At 38.6% G+C, this 11,185-nt stretch overlaps 1 non-coding gene across 1 annotated transcript; it reads right to left on the bottom strand.

Annotated features, from left to right (window-relative positions):
* Positions 1-682: 682 nt before the first annotated feature.
* LOC143689259 (small nucleolar RNA SNORA63) lies at positions 683-814 on the bottom strand. The gene has a single exon (XR_013178707.1). It is a non-coding gene; the product is annotated as a small nucleolar RNA SNORA63 (small nucleolar RNA).
* Between the last annotated feature and the right edge of the window lie 10,371 nt (positions 815-11,185).

The following is an 11,185-nucleotide window of genomic DNA, read 5'->3' as shown; positions in this document are numbered from 1 at the left end:
TGCCCAGAATTTATTTCTCCATGACCTTTATTTACCCTTTTACAGTGCTCAGAATTTATTTCTCCATGAGTGAAGATGCAAGTGGATGAGAAGAACTTGCTGGATTTGTAGCTAGTGTAGTATGTCAGGCAGGTTTCTCTCCATAATGCTAGGAAGACTGGATCAAGCCTGATCAAGAGACAGGGTCAACTCCTCCCCTGCCCACCCAGACCCCAACCCCAAATGAGTGAAACAAACAAATAAATAAATGCACAGACTTAAGGCCACTTGAAGGAACCCAGGTCCTCAGTAGAAGTCTCACTGTATTCCTGCATAAGAAAAAAGAGTTGATTTAAAGTCTTACAGAAGAATGAAATACACACACACAAAAAAAAAAGATTAAAAAGATGCAGGAAACTACAATTATTCAAGTTATTTCACTTTGACAATTATCCAAATTTAAATAGAGAAAAAGATCCTATCAGAAAAAATACCCCGTACATTACAAATAAAAGCAATCATTTTTGTTTGTGGTGACATGAAAAGCTTGGGGTGACGGATACTGGTGTTGGTAGCACAATATTGGGACTGGAATTAATAACACTGAGTTATTGTATTATCATATTTTTATGTTATAATATTCCTTGAAAGTGGTAAAATGGAAAATGTTAAGTTGTGTGCGTTTTTGTTTTTTTTTTTCCAATTGTATGAGACCAAGCGTCCCTGGCTGCCACAAGAGTACAGCAGACAGGAATAGATAAGAAACAACTTTATTCTGAGCAGGGGGAACGACAACACAGCACTGAACAGCCATATTATAGTCTAAATCCTGCTTAGTTGTGTGCATTTTAGCATAATAAAAAGTTTAAAACAACAAGAGCATAAAACAATGACAAAATCAACGTTATCATTGATTGAGTTGATTATATTGTTCTAAACCAGTGCTTTCAGTGTAATTATTGTCCCCGATCTGCAGAAGAGGAAACAGAAGGACAAGTGGTCAGGCTGGTATTCAAACCACAAACTCTACTCTTATTTCCCAGAGAAGCCCACAGCTAGATGGAGATTAGGATTTTCAATACTTACTAGACGCATTTTCATTAAAGAGCATCAAAATGGGGTAAGTAATTTGTTCATGATTTCATTCATTTGGGTAGAGCATAAAAGGAAAAAGGTATTTCCTAATTACTAAGGCTACTTTTTGACCTTTGAAACTCAAAATGCCTTTCCCTTTCTTCAAACTTCAGCAGAAACTGTAAGATGTTATCTTAACAGTAGTCTTTAAAATAATTAATCAAAATCAATCAGATTTGTCCAGATTAACAAGCAAAATGTAAGCAACAGAAGCAGAAATAGATTTGCTTTAATCCCATCATCATATTAAAAAAACACTGCAGTAACTTAAATTGTTAAACCAGGCTGAAATAGTAAAGAGAGTTAAAGTCCTAAGAGAAGAAAGAACCACAACCTTGAAAAGTGCAAAAAGATCTTAGAGAATATGCTAAAAGACAGTTCCCCAAAGCATATTATTTCTACTTATGGCAGCTCTTGGTATTATTACATTGAAAGTTTCAGCATTTTTATATAGCATTTTAAGATATAAATTAAAGGCAGTGCTATCGTGGCTCATTCACAGAGTTCTCGCCTGCCGTGCCAGAGATCTGGGTTCGATTCCCAGTGCCTGCCCATGTTAATATATATATATTAAGTTGTGAATCACCAATGTTAATATGCACTGGTGATAAAGAGCACTGATTGTTTAAAAAGATAAACTACTTTTTTTAAAAGTTTGATTGAGGTTTTTTTCTTTTCAATCTTTTGTGATAGTTCTTTGAGCTAGCTTTATTAAAAAAGAGTCTGTATTTCTTTAATTACCCATCTCCTTAATGCATAAAATATGCTTGACTCCAAGATTTACTGGGACACTGGTTTTGTTGGATAGGTCATTTCAGGGAATAAATAAAGTCAGGTTTTGAAAGATGGATCTGATTTGAAAATACAAAAATTAGAAATGAAAGAGGGAATCCTATGCATGGATTGAAAGAACACTAGCATAAGTGGGGAAAGACAAAACATATTCTAGAAGGGCAGAAGGACTCATAGGAGCTGAGAGAGTCATTCTGAAACCAACCGAGGAAGGCCAGCCATCACCAATGCCTTCCCATGGGACAGAGCCACCCTGATACTGCCTGTGCTGGTTTGACCCCAGAAAAGCCATGTCCTTTAATTCTCATTAAATATTGCTGGCTGGGAGCTTTTTAATTGTTCCCATGGAGATGAGACCCACCCAGTTATGGGTGGTAAATTTTGATTAGATGGTTTCTATGGAGTTGTGACTCCACCCATTCCAGATTGGTCTTGATTAATTTACTGGGCATACTTTAAAAGAGGAAGCATTTTTGGAAAACCACAAGAGAGCTATGAGAATCACGAGAGCCCATGCAGCCAGAGATCTTTGGAGATGATGGAAAACACCCCTGGGGGAGCTTCATGAAACAAGAAGCCTGGAGACAAAGTTAGCAGATGTCACCATCTTCACCATGTGCCTTTCCAGTTGAGAGCAAAACCCTGACCTGTCATCAGCCTTCTTGAACCAAGGCATCTTTCCCTGGATGCCTTAGATTGGACATTTCTATAACCATGCTTTTATAAATCTCCATGTTTAATTTGGAGATTTTCACAGCTTTATAACTGTAAACTTGCAACTTAGTATGTTCCCCTTTTTAAAAGCCATTCTATTTCTGATATATTGCTTTCTGGCAGCTTGCAAACTAGAGCACCACCTTTCCTCTGAGAAGATATCCTCTTCTTGGTGCCTTAATTTGGACATTTTCATAGCCTTAGATGTATAACTTGCAACTTGATAATCCCTTTTATAAAAGCCAATCCATTTCTGGTATATAGCATTCTGGCAGCTCTAGCAAACCAAAACACACCTCACCAAGAACAACCCTGGAAAAACTGGACAGTATTCCATGGCACAGTATGGGAACTTTCTTGTTCCCCTTTTCCACTGTCTGGCTTCAGAGAATGTAAAACAAGAGCTACTGTGAGGAACTGTGGTTAAATGGTAAAGGGGCTCCTTTCATTAAGTTAACTGTGAAATATGACAGGCAGTCACACTCAGACACTCAGGTACCCTGTTCTCTCTTGAACTTGGTAACATCATGCAGTCCAAGTGCACTTATTCTGTTTCTGGAACTCTGGCCTGGGGGGTTTCTGGCCAAAAAGAACACAGTCTGACTGCCAACCTCCTTAACCCTTAGCCTGTCTCTATGCCCAATTATGTGACAGTGGTGAGAAAAATCTATCCATGGTCAGTCAGAATCTCCCCCTGACTGCACCATTTCCAGACCTCAGGAGAGGCAAGCACAAGTGAGGTGTGCTGGTTTGAAACTGTTAGGTACCCCAGAAGAGCCAGGTTCTTCTAATCCTATCTTGAGGGCCGGACCTGTTGTGGATGGGGCCTCTTGATTAGGTTGTTTTCATAGAGATGTGACCCAGCCCATTCAAGGTGGGTCTAAATCAGCTTACTGGAATCCTTTAAGAGGAAAACATTTCAGAGAAAACTCAGACACAGACTCTCGGAGATGCAGACAGAAATGCCCCAGGAGATGGTAAGCAAGGACCCATAATAATTAAAAGAGCCAGAACGTGGAGCTAGCCAAGGGAAGCTAAGAGATGAAATCAGATTTGCCAGGGAGAAGCTAAGTGAGAGCCCACAGATGCCTGGAGAGAAAGCCACTGGAATCAGAAGTTGAAGCAATGAACCAGGAGCAAGGACCAACAGACACCAACCATGTGCCTTCCCAGCTAGCAAAGGTGTTCCGGATGCCTGCTGGCTTTCCTCCAAGATGGTATCCTCTTATTGGTCACTTAACTTGGACATTTTCACGGCTTTAGAATTACAACTTGTAACTTAATAAATTCCCTTTTAAAAAAGCAATCTATTATGGTAAGCTGCATTCCACCAGCATTAGCAAACCAAAGCAGTGGGCACACACTGTCACTGGCCACATTTCCTGAAGGAGTACATGACAGGACAGGCTCAGTGTCACCAAGATGCAGCAGTGACATTTCTAATTCAGAGGTTGCCAGATGCCCAGCCAGGGGTCAGTGCACACCAGAAAGCCTCACTGTCCCTCAGGGAGCTGCCAATACACAAAACCATGATTCAGCAAAAGGCCCCAGACCCCATCTCCAGAGAGTCCATCCACGAAGTCCAGTGGGGCCCAGAAATCTGCATTTTCAATGACTTTCCCAGGTTGCTCTGCTGTGTGAGCACATTCGGGAAGAATATCTTTATCTGAGTCCACAGCAAGGACACTCTTTTTCCTCCACTCTGGCAGACTCCTTTTTAACTGTATCCAGAGGCAGAAAACATGATATAGACGGTATTTACAAAAAGGCCTTCATAGGCAGGCCTGACTGCCTGCCCTTACAGGTTACAAAGAGAATCTAAGATAATCTTTGTTTATAATTAATAATTTTTTTAATAATTAATAATTAAAAAAAAATAAAACAGACAAATGTGATGACAAACCAGAAGTGGGTTTCAACAGGCAGCTTTGGACAAAGAATTTTATTTCTGTGCATTCCCTTTCCTTTACATTAGAAATAGGAATAAAAGATTGGGGAATAAAAGCAAAGGGAAAGTTGCTTAAGTATAAATAAAACATAAACCACAAGATCAAATGCTAATCATCAAAAAATGTAATAAAAATCACAAACAGAAAAAACACTCCCCTTTTGTTGAAGGGCTTCAGTTCGAAAACAGGCTGTATCTATTACAGCATACCTATTTAAGACTGGAGATATGGGAAGTGGGAAGAAGAGTAAGAGGGGGTGTCAGCTATGGACCAACCAGAGGGATGGAGTATGCCAGCAGAAGAGTGTGGGACAGAAGAGAGAGGAAGATGGTCATAAAAGTGAGGTGAGCAACGTGTTTGAATGTGTTAAAATATTTTAGTTGCTGGAAAGAATCACTGAGACTGGATAACTTAAAAGATGGTGCCTTGTAGTTGAGGGGACAACCTGAGGGTGAAGAGGCATCTGGGGTCAGTGGAGGAAGCCACAGTGGACCAAGACATCAAAGCATTGACAGTCAACCCCTGGCTGCTCTGGGATGTAGCACCAACATTTGTTGGTCTCTTTGCTATTTGAGATTCAAATTCCAAATGTTAGTTTTGCTCAGGTCACAGCTAGCCCCCAGCCTAGCGAAGGATGGGGCACAGTGGAGAAAGCCCATCTGCATTGGGGAGACGTGCTTAGAAGAAAAGTAGTTCCAAGGAAGGGCAATGGGCACTGGGCAGCCAAAAAACAATAAATGCCAACAACAGGTTCCAGGAGTTTAATTTAATAGATCCTTCTCTAATCATACCCTTAACATTTCCCAAAAAGGGAGGGGGGGCTATTTAAGTATTAGGGAACCTTCTGAAATTTTGAATGCATTTGAAGCATTCAAATGATTGTGTCATGCTTAAAGTTATTTTGACGCCTTCCCCACCCCAATTTCATTGTTAAAATTAAAGAAGCCAGTAATCATTAATTCTGAGAAGAGGATTGACATGAAACAAATTAGAGAGTCACAAAATTTATGGCAATGGGTTGATTACTGGTAAAATGACTTAAAGAGCCACCAGGTCTACAAAAATAGGCACTTTTTAAACATGCTTTGAGTCTTTTTTTTCTCAATTGAGTAATAGGTAACACATATTACTAATCTATCCTTAATGCCAGTGAGTGAGATCAAGTTTCCATGGATCTCATGATAGCCAAGTGCCTCAAACAAGATGTTGTATTGGGTTTCACCAACCACTCTTACAGTTTCTGAACATTCCCAGGAAATTGCAATGCAGTATCACCCCAACCGCTGGGATTTTCACATCCAATACATTTTTAACCTTCTGCATCTTTTTGAGGTCCTGTCCTTTCTTATCATCTTATAGCAATGCTGGGCTAAACAGAAAAACCTCTCAAATCTCTTTTCTAAGAATATCTCCTTGGGCTAAAGCAGAATTGCCAAAACTGTTGGAAAAAAGAAAACAAGACGAATCTCTTAAAATATGTCCATTCCCTCAACCCTCCTGTCTATCCCCATGACTCCTAAATATACTGAATTTCTAATAGCAAATTTCTAATATTCTGCCTGCACTGACCCACGCACTGTGCTTGAGGATACAAAGAGGAATAAGGTAAAAATTCTGGCTCAAGAGGGCTTCATTGTCAAGTGGAGAGAATAGACTAACATGGCAGGAAATTTTTGATCTGATAATTTCTGTTTTCCTCCTTTTGCACCAGCTTTCAAGAAGGAGGTCAGGTTATGAAAAGCTCTGTCCCTGGAATTTTGGTAAGAAGGAGTGTTGAAGCACCCCCTTTTTTTTTTTTTTTTTTTTTTTTTTTGGCATAGGCAGGCACCAGGAATCGAACCCGGGTCTCTGCCATGGCAGGCGAGAACTCTGCCACTGTGCCACCATCGCACCACCCCCCGTTCATTTTTAATCATTCATTTATTCAACTATCATTCATTCTTCATTTTTAAAACAGACAATGCAATCATGTGATTTAAAAAAAAAAAAAGATAGGAAAACACTTGCCCCTACCCTAGTCTTCCATCTTGTGCATTCCATCTGTCCCCATCAAAGATAATCATTTTATTTCACTAGTTTCCTATACATCTTTTTTAGAATTTTTCTGTTTGATTGTGGGGTAGAACATCAAGAGAAGAGTACATAAAACACATACAAACAATGTAAAGGATATTCTAGATTAACACCCAGTAGGTATCACAATAAGGTGAGCGTGGTTATCTGCTGAGTCACTCCTCCTGGGGCTTGCCCTGGAATACAGTCTCATCTCTCAGGGGTTACCATCTTCCCGATTTTTTTGGTAATCATTTTCTGGCATTTTAAACATAGGTTCCATCAATATGTATGCAATTAAACATTACCTATGAAGTGAAGTTTTGTCTGTGTTTGGCATCTATATAAATGGAATTACTTTTGTGTGTGTTTCTTGCTTCTTTTGGCCAACACTGTTTGTGAAATCCATCCCCGTTATTGAGGTATCTGTAATCCATTCTGTTTTATTGTTGCTTTATGGTCCAACATGCACCCAATTTTTATGATGTCCCATCTGTATCTGGAAAGAACGTGCATTTGGCATTTGCTGGAGGTAATGTTTTATAATTCTCAGTTAAGTCAGTTTTGTTAATGATTTTGTTTATAAGTTGTTTGGGAAATGAAGGACTTTGTGACATGGTATCTTTCAATACTTCTGGAAAACTTTTCGATCATTATCCTACAAATATTGCCTTTATACCATTCTCTCTCTCTCTTTTTTGAAATTCAATTAGACATATTAGAACGTCTTGTTTTATCCTCCAAATTTTCTAAACTTTAATTCATATATACCATCTCTTTTCTTTCTCTTTGCTAAATTCTAGATTATTTCTTTTGACCTATATTCCAATTGACAAATTCTCTTTTGAAGTGTGCCTACTCTGCTGTTAAACCCTCCCAACCTAGAATTAAATCTTAAGCATTATGTATTTTTAACTTCTACAAATCTTATTTGATTATTGTTTTCCAATATGCAAGGTTATCTCTATACTTTTTCAATCCCAGAAGATATTTTCAAATCCGTTGTTTATTTTTTGGAATATAGTGGTCTCTCTAGTTGTTTTTGTAATCTGTGTTGATAATTCCAGTAACCAAAGACATTGTAAGTCTGTATCTTTTGTTTCTGTGTATACTCATTAATGGTGTATCATTTCTATTTAGGGTTAGTTGTTTTGTTTTCAATGTAAACTGTTCATTTTCTTGGGCAAATTGTTTTTAGATTCTTTGAGGCTGAGTTCAAAGGGACACACTACTCAATGCCCCTATCTCTTCTATGTCAGTCATGTTGCGTATAGATTCCCACTGCAAAAGTTGTAAATAAAAAATATAGCTCTTGTTCATATGCTGGTGGGTCATGTACCTATTGGAAGGGGATTTTTGATAGCACGTCCTGAGCTCTGATACCACTTGGCCCCCTTGATCTTCTGTCTATTACTAGCTGCTTTGGGCAGGCCTTCTCTTGCATTTGGGAGCTTGCAGATTTTCACTGCTGCATGGTTTCACTGAACATGGAGATAATTGCAGGTTTTTCATTCTCTTTGTTAATTTGGGTAAGAACAGAAGGGGGAAGATTCTGATCTCTGCCATCATCCTGTTCATATTGGAGAAAAAAAATCCTGTCTTCTAAAAAAGCCAAAACTTATTAGAGATTTTGCTGGTTGTTCTGATGCAGAAGGCAAAAAAGGGAAGGTTTTTCTGAGAAACAGCAAGGCAAGGAAAAAAGATTTTCCTTTTCTAGAAAGAGATCTGTGGGCCTCAGGAACAGCGAGATCCCTCTGAGATTTACCATCGTCATGTGGGGAAAGAGTGCAAGGAGGGGCAAACTTCTGAAAGAGAAGCCTGCAAGGCAGCCTGGAACATAGCACGCAGAGTGCCCCAGTTCCCAGCTTTGCCAGACACTCGAACACTGGGTGAGTGGCCTGGAAGCAGAAAGGGGACACACATCAGCAGAGATCTTGACAGACTGGGAGGAGGAGATTTCCTTCCTTTTCTGCAAACAGCACAAGCCTTGGTGATTCCATTTCGCCTTAGAAAGGAGAACACATCTTGAGTATGTGAAGTTTTGTCCCAGCACATGCAAGAGAGCCGGAGGTCAATAGAATACACCTTTTTAATGACTAGAATATTAAACTATACCTGCTTCAGTTCTTATTTGTTTGGGATAACCACTCATAAGTCATTATACTTAATAAAATAGAGGAATTAACTTTCCCACAACTAATGTATTTCAGTTCTGAACAGAAACCTGCTGCCTACCTCCCAACATGAAAACTGGAGCCAGGAATTTCCCAATTCTATCCAGCAATATATTTACAGTTTTTCTCTTGAGAGGAGAGGTAGGTGAAAATACTGATTTTACCTTTTTTTTTTTTTGCCTTGAGTCTTGGTTATTTCATTTCGTTATCTTAGATATCATCCAGATTCTGGGTACATCTGAATCTAAATTCCTTATACAGTGACTATACCCCAAAAACTGGAAAAAAAGATAGAGAAGTCATGTTTATTTCTGAGTCTATAGAGAAAGCAAAAATTATTATCAGAGTACACAGAACAAAGAAAGTAAATAGATTCTTAAAGTACTGTTTGTGCACGTCAGGGTTTGTGGACTGAGATACACGCTAACTATGAAATTGATAACTGCAATAAGAAAGTGAAGGACAAGGTGATGTGGAGACCTTAAGGATGGAGATACTTAAATTTGACTGATGCTGCGAACTTCAAATTTGGTCTTGGAGGGAGGGGCCTTCCCAACAAAGAAAACAGTGTGGTAAAGCCTAGAGAATGGTGCGCTTGCAAAACTTCAAGTCAATGGATATGGATTGACTTGCAAAAACTCATCATTTTTTGCCATATTTATAAACTTAGTAACCGGTTGTAACATAATCAATGCAGTAGTCGCTATTAGAGAGGCATGGAAACCGAGGTCCCAGGAAGTTAATGTTACATGCCTAGGACTTCAAACTGTCTGTAGAGGATCAAGATTATTCTCTGAGCTCTTGGGCCCTTGCTATGTACACACTATCCTGGTACCTGAAAGAATTAAAATGAATCTCCATTTTGAAAGCATCAGCATGGGAGAAGGACCTAATTTCTTGTTTTTTTTTTTTTGCTTCTAAAAATAAGTTAAAATCTAACTGTTCAAAAGTGTTGTCGGTCCTGATAACTGCAGAGATTTGAGACATAAAACTGTAGTGGACTCTCTGGAAAGCCTCTCTCCCTGCTGAAAAAAATTTGCTTTGCTCTCAAGATACTGTATGACCTGCAGTCTCAAAGATGTAGCACCATTTCATATAACAAATGTATCGTTTAAACATTTACCTAGGTTTGCTGGTGAGGTTTCTGTGAAAACATGTTAGAACTCTAAGGCCATTCATTCTTGCCACAGTCTTATAATATGCTAGTTACAAGAGAGGATTTGTCACAATAGGCAAAAATAGTCTTCTCTCCATCTTATCCCATCCCAGATACGAACAAAAATGTGAAGACACTGGGATTTTGCTGAACCACTGAGTTTCTTAATGTGATTAAACACATTCTGTTTCTAGCTTTTTTTTTATTCCATTTTTTTTTAATTTTGAAATAGTTTCAAACTTACCAGACAGTTGCAAAAATAATACCATATCCATACAGAGAACTCCAACGTACCCCAACACCAGATACCCAGATCCACCAGTTTTATCATGTTTTCATATTTGCCATATCATTCTATCTTTCAATTTATCAATCTATTTCAGAACTTTTGAGAGTATACTGCATACATCATGCTCCTTGATCACATAATACTTCCATGTACATTTCCTAAGAACAAGGGTATTCACTTACATAATCACCTTAAATACAATTATCAAGTTGAAGAATTTTAGTGTTGATATGAACTTAAAGTTGCTACTCTAATTTTTTCATATATCCCAATAGTATCCTATTGAGATTTTTCTCCCCTATTATTAATTTCCATGCAGGATCTCATACTGCATTTAATTGTCATCATCTCTTTGGTTACTCTGGCCCTTGCTTTGGCGATCATCGATCTGCCCTCCACCAGCCTTTCCAAGGGACTGCACATTGCACAGTTCTAGAAAGAGGTTTTACCTTTCTTCCCACAAGGAAAAATATGCTTCTTTCAACCTAACCTTTACTTTAACAATCTGTTTACCTTCTTTGTACTGTGTACTCTGATAACAATTTTTGTCTTCTCTACAGACCCAGAAATAAATGACTTCACTGTCCTTTTTCCAATTTTCAGGGTAAATTCCACTGCCTAAGGAAGTTAGATCGAGATGTACCATGAATCTGGACGATAGCTAAGAAAATGAGAATGAAATAACCAAGACTTAATGAAAGGGAAAAAAGGGGGGTGTTAAATCAGTATTTCCACCTACCTCCCCTCTCAAGAGGAGGATTGTAAATATGTTGCTGGATAGACTTGGGAAACACCTGACTCCAATCTTTGGGTTGGGAGGTAGGGGACAGGTTTATGTTCAGAATTGAAATGTATTAGTTGTCGGAAAGTTAGTAAAAATAGAGGAATTGAGTATAGTGATTTGTGAATGGTTACCCCACACAAAGATGAACTGAATCAGTTATGG

Source organism: Tamandua tetradactyla, chromosome 6 (assembly GCF_023851605.1).
Source record: "Tamandua tetradactyla isolate mTamTet1 chromosome 6, mTamTet1.pri, whole genome shotgun sequence".
Lineage (NCBI taxonomy): Eukaryota > Metazoa > Chordata > Mammalia > Pilosa > Myrmecophagidae > Tamandua > Tamandua tetradactyla.
Note: the sequence above shows the minus strand (reverse complement) of the source record. Positions and strands in the feature narration are given on the sequence as shown.